At 41.7% G+C, this 21,740-nt stretch overlaps 1 pseudogene; it reads left to right on the top strand.

Annotated features, from left to right (window-relative positions):
• Window positions 1-219: 219 nt before the first annotated feature.
• LOC147454762 (uncharacterized) lies at window positions 220-2,690 on the top strand (annotated as a pseudogene).
• Window positions 2,691-21,740: the final 19,050 nt, after the last annotated feature.

The following is a 21,740-nucleotide window of genomic DNA, read 5'->3' as shown; positions in this document are numbered from 1 at the left end:
CTCTAAAGATTGTAATGACATGTCTAAAGTGTTTTTGAAAAACCTCAAAGCACGTATAGAAGGGAATGTATGGCAGTGATGCATACTAAAAATGGGTAGAAATTGGAGCAAAGTTGGGATATTATGAAGCATGCTATAGAATATTTTGTAAAAATTTTACATCAGGATGTAAACAACACTGAGGTCAGAAGCAAGGAAGTTAGCAATATACTTGATACCATGGAATCATGCATTGAGCAGGCTAATGCAGAGAGATTGGAGCAACAATTTACTGAGGAAGAGCTTAAATTTGCCCTGTCAAAACTACCTAATGATAAGACCGTAGGCATGTGTGGGCTTTCTAAGGTGTTATTGATATAATACTGAGAGAAACTCAAGAGTATCATTGTGCCCATGCTCAATGCATCCTGGATTGTTCAATGCTTGGATCCATGCCTCAAGCAGGGTATTATCAAAACGTTTCTCAAAACATTGTTCCCAAAAACTATGGGAGATTGGAGGCCTATTACCATGATGGGAATCATATACAAACTATTAGATAAGGCTATCTCATTGAGACTTACTCCCTTCCTCTAGAAGCATGTACACAAGGCTCAATCAAGGTTTATAGCAGGAAGATATATCTACCATAACATTCTCATTGTGAACTTGGGCATCAAACATGCAATCTGAGTTGGTCAAGATGTGGTGATTTTTCAAATTGACTTTGCCAAGGCTTTTGACACAGTGGTTTGGGACTTTGTGAAGAGGGTGTTGGAAAAATTAGGATTTGGCCCTAGAGGGTGTGCATGTATCTACCTTTTAGAAAAAAATGCATGGTCCAAAATTTTTATTAATGGTCTTCTCTTAGACAAAGTACCTATCTTGAGATCAATCAGACAAGGGTGTCACCTTAGCCCCCTCTTGTTTTATGTGGTTACACACCCACTACTCACATACCTGGACTCTATGGTACATCATAATAAGATATAAAGCCTACATCTTGGAAATCAACAAGTGGTTGGTCAGGGGTACTCTCTAGTACATCAGATTAAGATATAGGGCCTACATCTCGGCAATCAACAATTGGTTGGTGAGGGGTTTGCCGATGACACCATATTGTTTTGAAAGCCACTAATGTTAACATTTATGGCCTTCTTGTCCACCCTTTCCCTTACAGCAGGGCTACAAATAAATCTGTCCAAATCTACACTTATAGATATCAGCTCTAGGAACTTTCATGCACTTGTCGAGATGGTAAGAGGTTACCAAAACGACACATATTTTGGCATCTAGGCTACCCAATTGGGGTGGAAGTGACTGTGAAATCTCTTTGGGACTGGGTTCTAGAGAGAGTATTGATAAAGGTAGCACCTTGGAACTTCAAAGAATGGCCCCTACATGTAAGATGGAGGATTATCTAGGCTATTCTCTTGCCTTTTATAATGTACTATATACCTCTTCTTGATTTGTCAGAGAAATCATTGCAGCTTTCAAATCTTTCCTGGCCAGCTTTTGTGGGGAAAGAAAAATGCTTCTACAGCTCCTATTGCTTGTGATTGCATCACCATGCCTATGAAGCATAGGTATTAGGTATATTGAATCTTACAGCACATGCACATGCTAGGAGAGGACCTCTCATGCAACATATGGTACATGGAGATACATACCGGTCTATATGTTTATGGAACCTGATTGATTGCTCTGTGGTATCCTATCATGGCACCTGGAACGTTACATCATGGGATAAGCTTTTCACTGTAGCACCTATTAAAATTGGGTTTAGTGTGTCACCAATGTTGATTACATCATCATGGAAAATAATTGCTTATAAACTGTTGTGGAATGCCCGACAGAGATACATATGAAATTCACTAGGAGCCGAAAGGTCTTTTAGAGCCATGTATGTTTGACCTCACCTGTAATGCTAACGAGGAAAAAAGTCCTCTCTATGTATAGAAAGGGCATAGTGCAAATTAGCCAGATAATAGACTATAATCACCTCCCCAAATTGTTCCTTGCAGCAAGAAGGGAATTTAGACTTGGCAGTGGATACAAGATACCTTGGAATCATCTATGTGCATTGATTCACCCCCTACCTCATATGGCTATGGTCAAATTAGAGGATAGAAACAAAGACTAGTAGCTACCCTCTACAAATGCAAGATGGTGGATATGTAAAACATGCAAGTTTTATACTGCTCTCCACATTGAGGTTGTTGTAGCCAATAGGTGCAATACAAAATGGTATATGATGCAAAATAATGGTTGGTGGATCAAGATACTTGCAAGATTGTGGACGTTTCACTCACCATTCAAGCTTAAGGTTTTCATGTGGAGGGCATTGGTGGGGGATTATTGAACTGGATCTAGAGTGTGTACTGTATGTCTAGAAATGAAACAATGAGACACATATTTTGGTACTGCAGTCAAGTAAGGGAATGGTGGCAATGGTTCAAGTTTTGGTGGAATCACACTTGGGGAATCAAGTTCACATGCATGTTTGGATGTTTCATAACTCAAAACTTAGCATTGTAGCACTGCTCTTTTGTCTACACTTCTTTTGGCTTTGGTATGTATGGTACATATGGAACATGAGGAATGTAAGTCTTTATGACCAACTACATGTATCAAGGATCAGGATCCCCTCTCAAGGTATCAAAGATAGGGTGCCTGAACATGTCATGACTCTTGGAGATAAGGAATTTTAGCAGAGATGTTTGCTCATATTAAGAAAATTGTAAATTAACACTGTAATATAAGAACATTTCTACCAAAAAACAAAGAGAGAGAGAGAGGGGGGGGGGGGGGGGGGGTAGTTGGAGGTGAGAGAGGAGGGGGATTGGAAAATGGGTGGCATTTGGTGGTAGTGAGCATTTATACTAAGGGTTACTAAAAGATGGCTTAAAACTTTGTTCCCATGGTTTACAACTTAGTAAAAATGAGACATGGATTCACAAATTACAAATCATTCATTAGGCTTTTTTAGTTTGAGATATTACAATTGGGGCTTTTATCGCTATCGTAGACTTTTGCCAAAAAAACACTAGACCTTGACGGCCAATATCCCTAGTAGTGTTATGTCAGGAGATTAAATGTGGACATTACTATCATCCCTATGGTTGTTTTGAAGAGTGTTTCTCTATTTGTATAGATTGAGATTGTACAGGTTAACAAAATTCTTACTAGATGAAAATGGTCAAGAGATTTGAAATTCAAGAGGAATTGGAGCTCAAGATTCTATGTTGGGAAGCTTAATAAGGAGACCACAACCATACACCACACAAATTTCTCCACGTCACCTACTTTCAAAACTGAAGGATTTCTCAAAGCTGGTTGGCTCAAATGTAAACCCCAGGGCCGGTTAGAGAAGATAGTATCAGCTATAAAAGAAGAGGCCTTAATCACCTCGAGATTTTATCATAAAATAATGGGATCTAGGGTTGCATACTATGGTAGCATGGCATCCTCAGAACTTCCATATTCAGAGGATGTGACCAAGTCGTTGTATGGCTACAAGGAAGAAAGAATTTTAGAAGTATAAAGGAGAGATTGATTGGGATATAAGTGAAAGCATTAGATTGACTCAACTACTACCAAATTCTTTTAGCTTTCCCCACTACCTTGTGGCTAGCCATTGTAAAAACCTCTTCCTTTGTAGATGAGTCGTTGTATGCAACCTATCTCTTTTGTTTCTCCTTTGTAGGGGAAAAGAAATCTCAACAAGACTCTAATGTCACTCCATGGAATCACCACATAAACAATATGTGTTAAAAAAATGGTTCTTCAAAATGCGCTCAACAACGCTTGCTGGGATGACGTGTGTGTCATCGTAGCACTTGGAACTAAAATGCACCTTGAAAGTGTACGTGAAGGGATACATACTAAAATGCTCAGTGCTCAAAATCATGTGTGTTATGTTCCTTTTGCCTCTCGATTGCCTGTTGTGTGAGCTCTTTCACTAGTACAATCTTTGTGCAATACATAAAATATATTTTTTATTTCAATTAGTCTCTGTGTAATTTACCTAAATTAAGCTGCACCTTTGTAGCCAAGCTTTGATAGTAGTTGAAGAGAGTGTGAGTGCGAATGTGTGTGCACGATGAGGAAGAGGAGTACATAGCGTATGGTGGAGTCTTTAGTCAATGTGTCTAGACGTCTATATTGGTCCTTACCCCAACATCCCTTCCAAGAAGCGGCAATAAATGATTTGCACCAATATAGCAAATTTGCTAGAGTGTAAGTACATGGATTGTATTTCATGTGGCTCCTTGAAGGAATAATTCTTTGCAAAGTGGATTATTGACACAACTTGAATTGCGATGCTTTCTGTCTACAAACAAAGTTGTGTTTTATGAACTACTTTATGTGTTCCTTGAACCAACACATGAGATCTGTGCAACACATCTTCTTATGCACCACATCCTTTTAAGGTCTTCTTCTTTCCATTTTCATCCAACCCTATCTCTACCTCCTCAAACATATTTACAATAACTTGTAGTACGTTGTCATTTGTCATTTCTTTGGGACACACCTGCAGTTTATGCACACCACGTTTCTTGCATTCGCTCATGAGACAAGGGTATAAGTGATGGTTGGATCCCTCCCCTTTTTGGGAAAAGCATATACTCCCATGTAGTAGTGACAAATGTGTATATGTGTTGCATACCACACACACACCTAGCTATGATGCATCATGACATACAAAGAAAGGTCACACACATGAACAATAAGGAGTTGGTAACTTTAAAATGTTCATCATAATAGAGACTGTTGTAGTGCAGAAACACTGCTCGCAGATGTTAATACAATGAGAACCAAGCCAAAAACAAGTTGTCAACCTAGGTGAGGGAGTTGATCCGCAGGCGCATGGAAACAGATAGTTGATTGTCACTCAACTATTCGACCTTCTCTAGACAATCACTACCAAAGGAAATCATTCTAAAGCACTCTAATCATACTGAACTGCAATCTTTCCTACAACACTTCCGTTCACCGAAACATGGTCAAACATTGTCGATTCGTCACGAAACTCAAGGATCCTACTCTACACACCTAGAGGACACTTCCCTGAAGTTTCTAACCTAATCCACAACCCGTCAACATATGGTGCAGAAATCGCGTATAAAGACCGGAAGAAATTTACAAGTCGTCGAATCTGGAAATGTTTAGTCCTAAAGTGTAGTTCTACTCGCCTTGAACGCAATGACATAAAGCAATCACAAAACGGACACACGGATAGAGAGAAAACTCACTCGGAAGCTCATGGAAGAGCTCTTCGCGAAGAGACTAAGACCGCTCAAGCTTGGCGTCGAAGCGTAGCTCTTGCTGTTGGTAACACGATGGCGTAGTCACTTCCACAATGTAGTAGTCATAGCATGCAAGGGGAAGGGAAGAAGATCTCTCTCACTCTCACACACAGTACGCAATCACCGTACGTTTAGATAAACCCCAAAAAATGATTAAAAGAAAGACCCCTTAGGTTTACAAAAGATTGGCTTTTATACCTTAGACTTGGAGGTGTCATCTCATAAAAATGAATTCTAATTATTATCAGGGGTGTTGTTGAGTAGAAAATACAATGACATATGTTTCGAAAATTATCTGGAGCCTGAAGAATTAATTACATTTAAGCTCATCGTGTGAATAGTACAAGAAAAATGGGATTTCAGATGCGGTTGATTTGCAAGTCAACACTCCCCCCTTTGGTGTTCAGGTCGTCCCTGACATGATATTTGTCTGCTTGACTTGCCGCCTAGGCCATCTTCTTTTGCCCGCTGCTAATGGAAGCCTGGTGGCTTTATGAATTTGAGATAGGATTCATATCTTACATTCCCCAGAGTGATAGTAGGGCCGAAGATCTTGCTGTCATAAGTGAAAAATCCTGTATAAAACGCCTCTTCGAATGCTTGCATATGATAGCTCGGCAAAAACATAACTCTCTGATAGAGTAGATGCAACACTTCAGGTGATGGGCCGCTTTGAGAGGTCGTAGACCATCTTGGCGAATGTGTCGCCCGTTGATAGTAGACTTGAGTCAGTAGCTTTGGAGGACGCGAACACTTCAAGACAAGCCAGTAAGGTTTTGCATATTTTTCTTAGCATGATGCACGCTAGGTCAAGAGAGCCAATGAATATCCTAATGGCGCCCTTTAGGGTTTTCACCATATAGGCTGCACTTATTCTCTCTCCTGCACTAGGTGGTGGCAATGATGGGTAATTTAGCCATGTTGTGTGTGTTCTCAATAATCTGAGATGATTGGCCCATGATCTGACATGTGGCACTGGGCAGTAAGCACAATCATCCCTTATAGCCTTAGGTGCTTCCACCAAATTCTTCAAATATGCCGGATAGTTGATGAGCCAGGATTTTCTCCATTTGGGTTGAGAATCTACAATTCTTTTCACATCTGCATTGCTTTGTAGATCTCCTTCGTATATGGCTACTGTTCCTTCGGCTTGAATTCTCTTTTTGGTTGCTTCGACTTCGTATTTTAAAAGAGGATATGGAAGTGTTGGCTGCATCCACTCTTCTCTTAAGACTGATGTGGTGATCCCTTGAGCACCCAATGAGTGGATAATTCTTTTTTTCCATTCTATGGCGGATTTGTGATCTTCCGCTGTAGTTTGTTCTATCAGATGCTGCAATCGGGCCTCCTCTTCAACTATTAGAGCCTGTTCCTTTTCCTCTTTCTGCTGCATCTCTTCCTCAATAGGCTTAGGGTCTTCAACCCCTTCTAGTATTTGCATGTGCTCTGTCTGAGCACTCACCTCTGTCTCCCCCGTGATCGGTCCTGCTTGCAGCTCTTGCAACTGTCTTTGTACATCTAATTCCCTTTGAGTAGCTGTAGCTGCATTGTCTTAACTGCTCGTTGTTGGCTTTTAGCTTCTCTTCTTCTCTTACAAAATCTTCAACTAAAAGAGTCCTTTTTCGTTGCTCAGACTTAAGAGAATGCTGTAGTCCTTTGATTTGCTCTTCGAGGGCCTGCCCTTCTCTACTGCTGTCTTCCGGTCGGCCTCTCGCTGCCCTTGGATTTGCCCGTAGCCTTTGGATTGTTGTGTCTTGAAGTTCCAATCTAGCTTTCAGCTCCATGATCTCATCTCTGGCGGCTTCTAACTCATCTTCCACCTTTTCTTTTTCAAATGTGACGCTTCGGACCTCATTGGAGGCCTCTGCCATCTGGAGTGTTAGTCCATCTCGTTCCGCTTCAGCTTCTTTCAAAATTCTAGATACATCTTCAAGTTCATGCTTTGCATCATCTGCTCATAGTTTTGCATCTTGAAGGTCTTTAAAGAGATGATCATATTCATCTTGCATGTTCGCTTCTCTTGTTTTGAGCATACTGTTTTCCTCAGCTAGTATAAGAGACCGCGTCGTGATTCTGTCCAGAAGTTGGTGCGTGTCTCTTACATCTTACTCATTATCTTGCAGTATGTTCTGTCTAGTAGGCCGATCAATTGGCCCGGAAAATGGAACTTGGTACCCCATGCTCAGCATCACCCCTGATGGAGGAGGCCTATACGGGCGCTGCAAGGGTTTCCAAATGTAGTGTTGGGGAATCTGTTCCATTCCCGACACTTCAGGTTGCTCTTGTTGCTCTTGAAATTCTTCTCGTGCTTTTCTATCCCCCCTGTGCTCTTTCCGCAGCTTGTGCTGTCGGATTTTCTTCAGTCTTTTTCTTCCATGGTGGGTGTGGCACTCCGTACACTGCCTCGACCGCTTCTTCTTCTGAATAGCCTACATTGAGTAGGTCTTGAAAAGCGAATCTACCTTCTTCCTCCTTATCCTTTGGTGGTGTCTGCACCTCTCCCTTCTCTTTTGGTGAGCTCTTTGGAGGGGTGATTGAAGGTTGAGGGCTGGGTAAAGGAGAGAGTGGCCTTGGAGACGGTGATTTCCCACTTTCCTTCTTCTCTTCTTGGGCATATTTTGCTTCAGCAGGTATTTGCTTCAATCTCTTCTTTATGTCCTCCACTTCATCTGAAGTGAAAGGCTCTAAAGATTGTTGCTCTATCACTCTTTCCGACTCTTCATATGCTTTAATATAATGATCAAATTGATCTTCGAGTGGTCGGGATGAGCTGCCCCCGACTCTTGCTGGATCTGGCACCCAATATTCTTCAAAATATCCCTTCAAGGCTCTTTCGGCTCTAAATTGGTCAATTAGCCATTCTATCCTTGCCTCTTTTTGGCTAGTGGTCTCCTTGGGCTTTGGCTCCTTGGTTATGATTGCTTTGCCTTTCTTTTGTGGAGGTTGTTCCGCTTCCTCTCCATGTATTGTTTCTAATCTCTTTCGTAATCTGGTCGCAATCTGAATGGGTGGTGCTACAGGTGGCTCTTCCTCTACATCCTCCTCCTCTCTCAGCCACTCATTCTGTGATGGGGGTGCAGGCCATTTTCCTTTGGCACCAATGGCTTCCTATGCTATCTTGGTTAAGACCTCTCCCCCGGCAATGTATCTTGGCTTCTCTGTCCCCATTTGTACTATTTGTTCATGCAAATACTGTGCATAGTTTACCGCTTTAGGCACATTGCTTCGGATGGCCCATGTCACTGTCGTGGCAGCGGCATGTGGTGGTGCTGTTTATTTCTGAGGTCTTTTGCTGCATAAATGAAAATACTGATTGTACAGCTTGCAGATTCTGGCTGCTCTTGGGTCCACCATGTCTTCCTAGGTCTGATTTGGCTTCTTCTTTTGGTGATAAACTGCTAAAGTTTCTCTTCTTTCTGTGACAGAATTCCCTTTGTTGCCCATACTTAGGGCATCTGCTATCACCTGTGGTGTAATCATCACCTCGACTTTTTGGTTGTCCAAGTCAGTGATCACAGCCTTGCTATCCTTCTGAATTGTGCTTGTGAGCTCATAAACTCTTTGTAGATCCACACCTGCTGGCTCCGCAGTGAAGAAATTGTGCAAGTGTGCCCTTTCCAGCTGAGTTAGCAGAGCTTCTTTTTTTGCATAATCAATGATTTCTCTTGGGTTCATAGGGATATCAACTGTGTTCCCTTGAGGATCTCTGAAAGTGCCTTGGTATATTGAGATCCCTTCATCCTCAAGTGTTCCATCATCTATCCATGCTTTTGCAGGCTTTAGTGATTCCTGTGGTATGGTGTACGGCTCGGTCTTTGCAATGATGTCCTTCAGGGACATCCTTTTCTTTTTTGCCGGTGATCGGCTTGACTCCATTGATCCTGGTGTACTCAGAATGTCAAAGTTAGTGAGCCTGTTAAAATCTGGCATAATATCAGCTTCTTGCATCCATATAACTTCAAAATTGAAACACAAGCTATTTAGGGCCTAGGGGTGCTATGCATGTTGTAAAAAGTGAAAATCATGCTCAGAATAGTGCAATGAGACTTTATACGCATATAAAGTCTATGTGAAAAGATGGTGGTGATTTTGAATGTGTGCATAGCCCTTGGCTGGTAGGTCACATGTATAGGCTTGGATTCCAATTTGGATGTCATTTGAACAAGTTTTGACCCTTTTTCTGAATTTAGGCTTTTTGTGGGCTTTCTGTTGAATGACAATCATTAAGAGGATTTCTGAGGATGAAACTTGGTGGGAATTCCTCTGATATAGGAGCAAAGGCTTGGGATAAGTGAAGCTTGAGATTGGATGTCAAATTTGGCTTGAGAGACATTATACGCGTATAAAGTCTAAGTTGGAAAATTTCATCTAATTTGATACCATGGATAGACTTTGGCTAGGCTTACACTCCCTTTGCACCAAAACCTGATTTGGGTTAGACATCAGCTGCTTTAAACCATGGATTTGAGATCTAGTGTGTTGACCCTTGTGATTGGGGTTTGAGTGGTCATGAGGCTATTGAATGTGGTAGGACTTGGGTTCTGAGCTATAACAGTTGTGTTACAACTCTGAAATGTGAAAAATGTTAACAACTCCTTCAATTTTGCCTCTGTAGTCTTTATACGCGTATAAAGTCTAGATGGTCAAAATGAGGCTGAACTTGATCTATGAGGTCCCCATGGCATGGTTAGCCCTTTGATCATTCCAAATTTGACTTTTGAGGTTTGTCACTAAGGCTAGGGTTAAATCTGTGATTTTGGCATTCTTTTTTCACTCTTTTTGATCCCACTAGTCATAAACTTGTTCAAATTGGTCCAAATTGGTCCAAATTGGATATTTGGCATGTGTTCATGTTATTGGATAAGATGAAAACAAAAAATGATGAGTTTGACCTCCAAAAGAAGATGAAGTCATTATACGCGTATAAAGTCTACATCTGGATTTGTTTTACTATTTTCAATGTATTTTGCTGCTGATGCATTGTATAGTGCCTGGATCAAGTTTGGTTGGATTTGGAGCAAGTTTGTTAGTGTTTCGGTTATAGTTTGATTTTAGGCATAAACCTTGCGTTTTTTTTGGCATTAGATGCTCCAACTAGCTCCAAACCCAGTCAAGCTTGGTAGGTCCTATGCTTAGAGTATGTATTATGACAATATGAATCAGTTTGTGATGAACTCCTTGTGAAATTGGCAGTGAGTCTTTATACGCGTATAAAGACTACTGTTACAAAAATGTTATTTTTTTGCATGGTGATTGTGCCCTAAGCCCTAAATACTTGATTTCAACTTTAAAAGTCATTACTTGAGCATAGAAACTTCCCTTTGCCTTTTTAGTCCTCGAAGTTGTTGCTTGGTCCTTGAGCCATCTTCCCACCATTATTCCTGCTGAATATCAATTTCCTAGCTTGGGGAAGTGAGTAAGAACCTTTTCGTGTGGTTGTTGCCGCATTTGGGTTCTCCAACACCCCTTTTGGCGATTTGTCGCTCTTAAAGCGTCTTTTTGATTGGCGATGATAGATAGCCGCTTTTTTGCACTTTTGGCCTTAAGCACAGATGGTTGGTGGTATGCCGATGCTGCTCGTGAAGTTTCGGGGCAATGGGTCGCTTCGTTTGCCCATATGAACCAAATGACACTTTGCAAGCTCGAAGCCGTTTCTTGCATTAAGGCCATTTTTTTGTGATCGTAATTTGGAGAAACTTCACAGGCCCTCAGGCTATGCTAAAAGGTATCTCCTTGTGAAATTTCACTCTGTTCTGACAACTTTTTTCCGGATCGGGTTATAGGAGACCTGAGAAATTAGGGTTTTTCCAGCTGACCTAATCTGGCATTTGGGGTCATAGACATGTTCTTCTACTCTAGGGTTAACCCACTAACAAGTCTTGTAGCTACCAGGTTAGTGGTTGTCGAGTTATGGCTACTTTTCTCTCTCTTCCCGGATTGCCCTACTACTGTTTCTGAGAGTTTTTCGCGACAATGTAAACAATGAACACCAAGAGTGCATGGTAGTGAGCTCACCTCTCATATGTGGTGCTGTCTAGTATCCCGTGCGCGTCGTACAAAGACGTCGAAGGTCGGAGCGCTCTAGGTGGCTGGAGGTCTCTGTCAACTGTGAATAGTAGAAATGAGCTTTAAATAGAATGAAAATTTCTTATATTGGGGGTCCCCGGACCACTCTTGATGAAATTTGACATGTGCTCCCATCTTCACGCGAAACGCGGTTTAGGCTCGAAAAGTTCCTGATTTGGACTCCGTTTGCCCAGTTTCCGAGATATTTGACGTTTCGGTCAAAATCAGGTCAAAACACGCTTCCGGCTACATCCTCATAATTGCACCTCCATCGTACCATAGGTTGTCCTATAGGCACTGATAATCCCCATATATTTTTTTTTTCACTACGACCATATTTTACCTGCTTTTTGTATTTTTGAAGTTTTTCTATCGATAATCAGTAAAATTAAAAGGAAAATAGCAAAATGAACCCCATAAATTCCCAAAAATCACAATAACTCAAAAACAACACCGCAAAACACTATGTACACTCACATGCAATTTTTATGGCCGGATTTCTCCGTTTTCCTAATATCTTGCCTGAAAAATGGCTATTTCTACTTATATACACACACCTAGAGGCCTAATTTGGCATTTGGCCTCATATATCTGTAGATTTCCCGCTGTATAAGGGCATATGTACTTGGGTTAGTCCAAAAAAATTTGCAATCAAACCAAAACCCTTCAAAATAGTCGAAAGACATGCCCTTTTTTGCCCTTTTCACATTCATTGGGTCCACATTGAGAATGCCTCCCCCCTTCCTAATCGGAGTCCTCCTGGATGACAAGGTATCGCCTCGGGGTATGTGCAGTGCATGGGTGAAAAAGCATGTGCTAATGCGCGGCCGTGTAATGTAGCCCTACCTGATGCATACTCGGTCAATGCATGGAAAAATTAATGTTGTGCAAGAGAAGCGACTAAGCAAGATGCTTATTGGCATTCGCCGTCGAGGTTTCCTGTTTTCTTTGCAAGTAATAGCTGTAGCTCTACTGCTCTCTGTTGAATTGTCTTTTTTGCAAAAGGCAATTGCTTTGCCGACACTGTTGAGATAGCCGTAGCTGTTTCTATGGAGAGGATTGGCTTGGCCGGAATGGCTATGGGTCGTATTGCTTTTGCTTTCCATTGGTATTTTGTTTCTGCTGGTTTTTGTAGATGTTTTGGTACTTCCTTGGTTGCCACTGGTTTGTTGCTGATTGGCATCCACGTAAGTCGTCCAGCCTTTTTCAAATGCAGTTATCTGCCTTTCGATGTTGCTTGTACTGAAGGGAGTTCCTTTTGCTTTGGTTTTGGTATCCAGATGCGAGTGACATTTGGGTTATTGTTGAACATTTTCTTTGGGATCCATATCTGTTTTATGTGCTTGGTTTTTGGTTGAACCATCTGCTTCATTGGAATTCTTTTGTTGCATTGTTGTTTGTCTGCCATGTCATTTCTATCCTTCCGCATCCATACTTGCTTCTGTTGTTTTGGTAACCTAGAACTTTGCATTGCGGCCAGTGACTTCGTATGTCTGTAATTAGCATGGTTGGCCTTTACCTGATTGTTGGTCTCGGGTATCATGTTGTTCTTTGGTGGCATTTTTGCTTTTGGCTCTTTTTCTAGTGATTGCATGGCTTGCAGCTGATTATTCTGGTATTGCTGAGCAAAGGCTATCACCTGTTGTTCATGTGCTTGCTGAATTTTGATTGCCTTTGCATTCCAATCTGTCTACACATTGTACTCTTTTTGCCAAGGTTGCCCCAACATCACTGGGTGTTGTGTGATTTCATCCTCCACCACATAGAATGTGTGTGGGTAAATATATTGATGTATTTGTACATGCAATATAGTCCATCCCAATGTTTTCAACGGGTGTGATGTACTACTTTCCATCACTTGAGGAGTAGGATGAAGTTGAACTGTGGATTTGAGCTGCTGGTATAACCCGTAAGAGATCAAATTTGCTTGAGCTCCCGAATCAAGCAATGCTATCGATTCAACTTGGTTGTTGCGCACTTTGACTGCAATTATTGGCTCCACTGTGTCTTCATCCAACTTCGTCAGTCGAATGGCATTGATCCGCAATGGTGCTCCACTTTGTTGTTGTTGTTGTCGCAGAAGTCGTCGTTTTGCAATGCGTTCTTTTGCTTCTGCTTGAGCTTCCTCTCGTACTCGCTATTTTTCCTTCATTCGTTGTTTTCCTTGGTGAATTTGTTGGAGCATCTCCTGTGTGAGTGGTAGATGATATTTCTTCAATAGACATCCACTAATCCAGTTTGGCATTTCTTCACCTGCTAATGTAGCAAGCTTGACAGCTCCACTTTGTGATGGATCACTAATCACAAATGGTCCCATCCCTTGCTTTTTAAGTTTCTTGGCATGTTGCTTCAAAGTATAAACAAGTACGTAATCACCTGTTTTGAACTCTTTAGTGCGCACATGTTTGTCAAAGAATTCTTTTTGTCTTCTCTTTTTAGCATAGATTGAAGCTACAGCTCTCAAGAGTATTTCATCTAGCTTTTCAAGATCATCTATTCTTGAAGAGAGCTCATGCCCTATCCATGCTAAGAGTTTTGCTACTCGTAGAGTTGGAATTAAAAACTATATTGGTAGTATAGCATTTAGGCCAAACACCATGTTGTACGGTGTTGTTCCTATCGATGTTTTGTAAGCTACCCTGTATGCCCATAGTGTTGAGTGTAGCTGCTGATCCCAATCTGTTCTTGATTCTGACACTATTTTAGTGAGAATCGTGCATAGTGTTTTATTTGTGGCCTTAGCTTGTCCATTGGCCTCTGGATGGTATGGAGCAGATTTCCTATGTATGACCATGAATTCCTCTTGCAGATATTCAATGACTTCATTAAGAAAATGTGTTCCACGATCACTGACAATTTCTATTGGCAACCCGTATCGTACGAAAACATTCTCATACAAAAATTGTGCAGTGGTGCGGGCATCTGCTTTTTGCGTTGCCTTGGCTTTGACCCAATTTGTGAGATAGTCCGTAGCCACAATGATATATTGGGTATGGGTGCGATATGCAGGGGGTGAGATAGGTCCCACAAAATCAATGCCCCATTTTGCAAATGCTCTTGCTCTCATCATTGGCCGTAGTGGCATCTCATCTGTTTTTATTGGCACCTTGGTGCACTAACAGGAATCACAACGCTTTACAAACTCTTCAGCATCCATGTGCAATGTAGGCCACCATATACCTGCGGTTAAGACAATTTTTGCCGTCTTATCGCCCGAAAAATGGCCTCCACTTATTCCGCCATGCGCATGTTCTAGAATCAGCAGGTATTCGGTTTCACTTGCACAGATTCTAAGTTGATTGTCCTTTCCTCGCTTATAGAGTTGGTTCCCAATTAATTGAAAGTTACGAGCTTCCAGCTCTATAGCTTTTTTCCTTGCTCTAGTGATGTTCTCAGGAAACGTCCTGATGGTTAAGAAATCAATGATATATTGACTCCATGCAGGTGCAATGTTTACCTGAAACAATGTCGCGTGATCCCCTGGTCGTTTGGAACTACATATAATACAATTGGTAACATAAGAATGTGAGTCCACATACATAGTTGGCCAATAAACCCCTAACTGTTTCAGTCTCTGGTGTGTTTTCACTGTTGAACAATGAAATGCACAATCCTGAACATGTGCTTCGTCAAGGTAGCACTCGAATTCTTCCGGATTTATACATAATCGTAGGATTTCATCCGATCCAAGATGATACAGCCGTCCTGCTATCAACTGGAAGTTTTTTGTTTGTCGAATTGTTTGTTGTTTGGATCTGTATTCCATGTTATCAAACCCACTTCCAAAGGAAAGAAAGCTAACAATTTCCTGAGACCATTTGGGTACCATTTTAATATTGAAAAGATAAGCATCTGATATGTCATCATCTACTCCTTCAGGAGCTTCCCCGTTGTGTATCCTTGAAAGATGATCCGCTCGTAGATGGGTTTTACCCTTTTTGACCACCGCTGTGAAGTCAAACTCTAGCAATATAATAAACCAGCGTACAATTCTCCCTGTATTGCATGGTTTATTTACCAGATACAAAAGAGCTTGATGATCTGTGAAGAACACAAATTTGTTTGCGAGCAAATAATATCGAAATTTCTTTACAACATAAATCATTCCTAACCCTTCCCGCTCGGTGGTTGTGTAGTTCTTTTCCGCACTGTTTAGCTGTTGGCTTACATAACAAACTGGAAAATCCATTGTTCCGTCTCCAGGGTGAGCCAGAATACTTCCAATGGCATATGCAGAAGCATCAATGTGAACATGGAATATCTTTTCTCAATCTGGTGCCTTCAGTACATGTGCTGATATAAGGTTTTTCTTCAGCTTTTGGAATGAAGTTTCACACTCCTCGGTCCAATCGAAATTGATTAGCAAACTATACAGAGGTTGTGCGATAACCGCATACATGTATATGAATCTTCGATAATATCCGCAGTGTCCCATGAAGGATTGCACTTGTTTAGCATTAGTAGGCCTGGGTAGGTCTACAATGACTTTGACTTTGTCTAGGTCAGTTGTTATGCCATTTCTTGAGACAATGTGTCCTAAGATGTGGCCTTGCTTAACCATGAATACACACTTTTACGGGTTAAGACAGATTCGATATGTCCTGCATTTTTCAAAGACCTTTTGCAAATGGTCGATATGTTCCTCTCGTAGAAGAGAGTGTACACAAAGATCATCCATGTAAATTTCTAAGAATATTCTTAGGTATTCCTTGAATGCGTGAGTCATTAACCTTTGGAAGGTAGCTGGGGCATTAGTTAAGCCAAAAGGCATAACTCGATACACATAAATTTCCCATTCTGTGGAAAACGTTGTTTTGTGTTGATCCTCCCTTGCTATTGCCAGTTGGTTGTATCATGAAAACCCATCCAGAAAGGAATAAGCCCGTTTCCCGGCCACCCGCTCAAGTACATGTTCTGTGATTGGCAAGGGATAATTATCCCTTATGGTGGCTGCATTTATCTTTTTGAGGTTTACACACACTCGCAGTTTTCCATTCTTTTTGGGAACTACCACAATGGGTGACACCCAATCTGTATGTTCGATTTCATAGATGAATTCAGGTTCCATCAGTTTATCAATCTCTTCTTTGATTCGTTTAGCAAATGTGTCATTATATGTATAAGGACGTTGTTTGCTAGGTTTTGCATCTGATTTCAAAGGAATTATATGTTGGTATATCGATGGATCAACTCCCTCGAGGTCTTATACGACCATGCAAACACATCTTTATACTTCTTGAGGAGTTGTATTAGCCTTTCTTCTTCTTCATGCTCTAAATCGTTGGCTAAATAGACCGGCTGAGGCTTTTCACCTGGTTCTGCAAGGTCTATCCTTTTTGCATTTTTTGGCCCATCATAAGATTCTTGGTTGGTTCTTTCCCTGACTAGTGGTGTCATGATGATTTTTCTGTCCTGGATAGTGAATTTCCGATAGTGTGATGGTACATTCATGTTCCCCTTTTTTTGACTCCCCTTTACCATCACTATCTTCTTCAGTAGTCCATATCTCTCTTAAAGACCGTTTCAGTTCTTGGTATTTCTATTTACGCTCCAGTTTGGTCCACTCTTGGTCTTTTGTTGTTTCTTTTTTTGATTTTTTGTGATTTTTGTGATATTGTTTCTGTTTTAGCTTTTCGTTCCTGTTTTAATTCCTCTTGCGTTCTTTCTTTTCGATCTTTTGAGAATCTTCCTGATATGTGATCTTTTACACAATCCTCTGCTTTTACAAGCATCAAATAGTGAGTCTTACCTTTTATCTTGGGCATCAGGTTCTCTCTCGCTTTGTTTCCTGCTCGTTTCCTCCTATAGCGTTCCTGGCGTCTAGGGTGTTGATTAGCGAAATCATAAAACTTGATATTCTCGGTTTCCCTTCCATGCTCGCTTGAGTTGTCTGAAAACTCATTATCTGCATCATCATTTACTTCCAGATGTTCAGAGGAGTTATAAAACTCTTCTTGTTCTGGTGGTTCTATCGTCTCATCTTCTCCTGGTATAATGCTTACCATGTAATAGGGTAGCACATCATAGCCATCCTTATCGCAAAATTTTGTTGTTGGACTATCTGTAATGGTACAGACATCCAATGTTGCTAGTATGTTTTCCCATTCTAGAGGTTCCAAGGAATCTTCAGGGAAAGGTTCCGGAATATACTCCTTGTCCTCAATTTCTCTCTAAGACGCATTCCTCTCTTCTTAAGCTTCCACAATGTGAAGCTCCGCACATCCATAGCTCTTTTTGTTGCCCTTACCATGCTGGGAGTTCTGATCCTGCTACTGTACCTGAATCAAACTCTTCCACAGGTGTTTGGTTCACATCTTTGTAACTATGGTCTTTCAGGTGTATTTTAGTTGTTGTTTCACCATGTCTGAGGTATATATGGTCGTAACCCCAATCTCGGACCATCTTCAATTGTCGCATGAATGGTCGTCCCAAGATGATCTCATAATTGTTCTTTTTGTCGAAATCGACTATTGCAAATGTATGCTCATACTCGATTCCGCACGAAGTGACAATCACTTTTTCTAAGAGTCCTAGAGGCTTCTCCATGAACCAATTGCAATTTCATTCTGGTAGCTCTCAAAGCTGGTTTTCCCCATTTTTCCCAGATTTTCTTGGTGGTGATAGCCACTCCGGCTCCACTGTCAAGAATAGCTTTGGAAACTACTCCTTGTAATTCTACTGGTAGCGTGGTGTTTCCATCTTCTCCCTCGCAATACTCTCCAACCTTGTTTAATGGTACTGGCCTAATGTTTAGTTGAGGCCTATCCAACTCTCTGATCCCTTCTTGTAGCTTCAAGGTGGGATCTTTCACTCCAAATTTTTCTAGGCATTTACCTACTGTGGTCCACATGTTTGGCCGTAACCTCAGGAGTTCTGCTAATGTGATGGTGCATGCCACCGGAGTGGACAACAACTCAATCAATCCTTGCGAATCCATCACTTTGTTAGAAGAAAGCCTTTGAGATGGGATTGCTCTCACTTCCGACTTGGCTTCATAGTCTCCTAGGTAAGAGGGTAAAGTTCTCAATGAGTCTGGTTGGCTATGCCCCGAACTAATTGATCCTTTGTCTCCCCCTTGTGAATGTATCTCAAAGTTTATTTGTGTACTCGCCTCAAATTCTTCAATAGGAGGTAAGGTTACATTCTTTTCTTTTCTTGTGCTATTCATGTGGTTACTCATCCTATTAGCCTCGTTGGCCTCACAGATTTTCTTCCACAGATTGTCTAGACCGTTACAGTCCTTACATATTTCTGCCAATATTTTAGGCTGGAACCCGTCCACGGAACCCGTCCACTTGCCTCATCTGTTGTATTTGGCACTATGATAGGCTCTGCTATGGACTCATAGGCATTAGTGAGTCTTTCCTTTGTTTCTACATGTTTCTACATGTTTCTCTAAATTTGGTTGGATAGGGGTTGGAGCCGGTGCCTCATGCCAATTTGCAGGTTTACTCAGTGGGTCTTTCATCAATGATTGAGCTATATCAATTATCTTTTTACACATTTCCAACCTTTGTTTTTCTATTTCTGCATATGGATAAGTCATCCACCTTTGCTCCTGGGTTTGGTTCTTTTTTAGTTTAGCTTCATAGGCTTTTAGAAGCGCATCCAACTGCTCATTTACCTTGTCAGCCAGTACAGATCCTCCTGATCCCGCACTTTTGGGCTCTGCTATTTCCTTGGTTGCTATGGTTGCCGTGGTGTGTGAGCTTAAGCTAGCTAGATCCTCTAACCGCTCTAATCTATCCTTTGTTTGCTTCAGCTCCTCCGCTAAAGCGGTTTACTCTCGTTCCTTCCTAGCTTTCATACGAGCCTTTCTAGCTTTCCAAGTGCTTCGTTGATTTTTTGTTTCTGAACTAGGGGCATCGGTTTTTGGCTCTTCAATTATGGGCTCGTCTGTCCTTTTCTGAGCTTGTGCCCTTGTAACTACGTGAATGGGTATTACCTTTTCATTTTCTGACCCTCCACTGGATGGCATTGCTTCCAGCATGTTTAGAGTAGTTTTTGCTCCTTTACTAGGGTTTTTAGGGCATTCAAGAATCAAATGAGTAATTCCACATTTTGGGCAATACGCATTGACTCTGATGATCTCATCGTGAGGACAGTCCCTTAGCCAGTGGTCTCCGCCACACTTGTAGCAGGGTCCCTTGGGCTGTTGAGGTGGTCCTTGTGCCCCTCTTTGTTGGTAAGCATGTCTCTATCCGCCCATGCCCCCATTGGCTATGAACATCAGTGTTCGTTCATCCAAACTGTATCTTCCCTCTCCTGCAGCCTGGGCAGTTGTTGGTGGTTCCGTACTTCCAATCATGCTCCAAGGTTTTGGCATTTTAGGTTCTTCAGGTGGATAATAGACATGATTTTCTATATATCCACTCGGTTCCTCGTAATATGCATGCATAGGCACCAAAGCCTTATCCTCTGATTCGGTTATGGTTGGAGTGTATCTTATACCAACTGGTCGTGATCCTGGTAGGGGTGGTTGTTGCCCCAACACTGGTTGTGGTCTTTCTACACCTACAGGTCCTGGTAGGTTGCCTGCTTGATATCTAGGCATCGGTGGAGCTTGAGGAGAAGCTATCGGAGCTTGGGGAGCGTAAGGTCTCTCTTTTACATGTCCCTTGTTATAATAACATTCCTCGGTCCCATGGTTTGTCCATTTTTGTTCAATAGCACACCACTTGGGCTGTTTAGCCTGGGGTTTGGCGTACAAGTTAATCTTTTTTAGCACTTCATCTACAAGATGCTCCTGGTTTACAGCTACTTCTCCTTTCGGTGCTGTCTTAGAAGACTTGCTTCCACTTTGTTGTGAAGACGAATCGTCATCAAGGTCCTTGAACTCCCCCTCTTTGTAGACCACACAATTGTCCACAAGGTAAAGAGCCTCCTTCGTCAACTCATTCAACGTCGTGCTCCTCTTCATATGTAAGTCTTTCTGGAGATCCGCATTCCTTAGTCCTTGGATGAATATCAGCATGAGCCTGGACTGAGTTGGCAGTTCTTCCACAGGACAGAACTTAAAATATCTTTTTAGTCTTAGGGCTTCCTTTCGTACAGATTCTCCATCTTTCTGTTTGAATTTATGGATTTTTGAGACGGTATTATGAGCTATCCCCCTTTGTGAGAATTCCCCGATTAACTCGTCAAACACTTCCTCCATAGACTCAAAGTCTCTACGCTCTACAGAGTCAAACCAAGTGGCAGCATTATCCTCTAGGGTTAGTCCAAACCCTGCAAATTGGGTAGGAATGTATAACACCTCTTCGGCTCTAATTACACGCACAAAGGCTGCTACATGATCTCTTGGGTCTCTGCTTCCTGTGTATGTCTTGTTTACCCATTTTTGCAATTGAGAAGGTCTAATTCTCCAATGGTCTACAAACCTCATCATTGGATCTCCATGTCCTAATCGATATACCTCCTCAGGTCTTCTGTAATAGGTTGGTTCCTCTCCCAGTGGTTCTCCTAAGCCATAGTTTCTAACAATTCTCACTGGAGGTGGTTCATCTCTTCGAACTCGTTCTATGGGTGGTCCTCCAGGCTCTGTTGACCCTTGAGTTTTTGGCTTACTCTCTCCTTGATTCTTTGAATAGAGGGGTGGTTCTTGAAAATCCCTTAGCCCTCGTGCGGCTTGATAACCTTCTCGGTTTCGGTCTTGTTCCAATGTTGCACTCTGTCGAGGCCATGCTTGCAATGATGGCTGGTTTGCTGGCTGGTTTTGGTTGTTGAATGCTTGCGGTCGGGTGGAATGTGAGGTATCGTCATACTCATCTGAAAAAGGATTCGTCGACTTACTTGGGGTGTAGGTGGCTCTTGGCACTTCTTCAGGGGCATGTGCTGATGTTCTTGGACCTGTTGCCCTTTCTACCTCCTCCGGGAGAATACGTTGGTATTCTCGCCCATATCTATCAACAAAAACTATGCCCTTCCCCATGGCAGTTTCATAAGAGAATAAGTAAAGAACCTTGTCTTTGCTTAATTCATTTATGTATGGTTCTTTGCTGCGAAAGTAAGCGACAATACCCTCACTCTCATGCTTGTAGATTCCCACGTTCTCGTTATAAGTTGGAACCCTTGTTGTTTTCTTATCATACATAAAAATAGATCTGGGCCGATCAATGTTTGGTGGCGGTTCTTGAGCTTCTGAAACCATTTTCCCTTTCGCCACGTTATCTCCATATCTGTTGTAATCTTCAGGGTTACTAACTATCAGATAGTGGTTCCCCTTTTCGTATCGGAATCTATCTCTATCATCATAGACTCGGATTATCTCCAATCTCTGAGCTGGCCTCTCTTCGATACAAATGCACTTGCGTCCTCGATAGTCAGAATAGACTAGGGCTCCCCTCGAGTTTGTTCCCTCTAAGAAGATCACAGTGAGTTTGGAAC

This window comes from Adiantum capillus-veneris, chromosome 7 (genome assembly GCF_014529385.1).
Source record: "Adiantum capillus-veneris isolate H3 chromosome 7, ASM1452938v2, whole genome shotgun sequence".
Lineage (NCBI taxonomy): Eukaryota > Viridiplantae > Streptophyta > Polypodiopsida > Polypodiales > Pteridaceae > Adiantum > Adiantum capillus-veneris.
The sequence above is the reverse complement of the archived record's forward strand: the minus strand, read 5'-3'. Positions and strand labels throughout refer to the sequence as shown.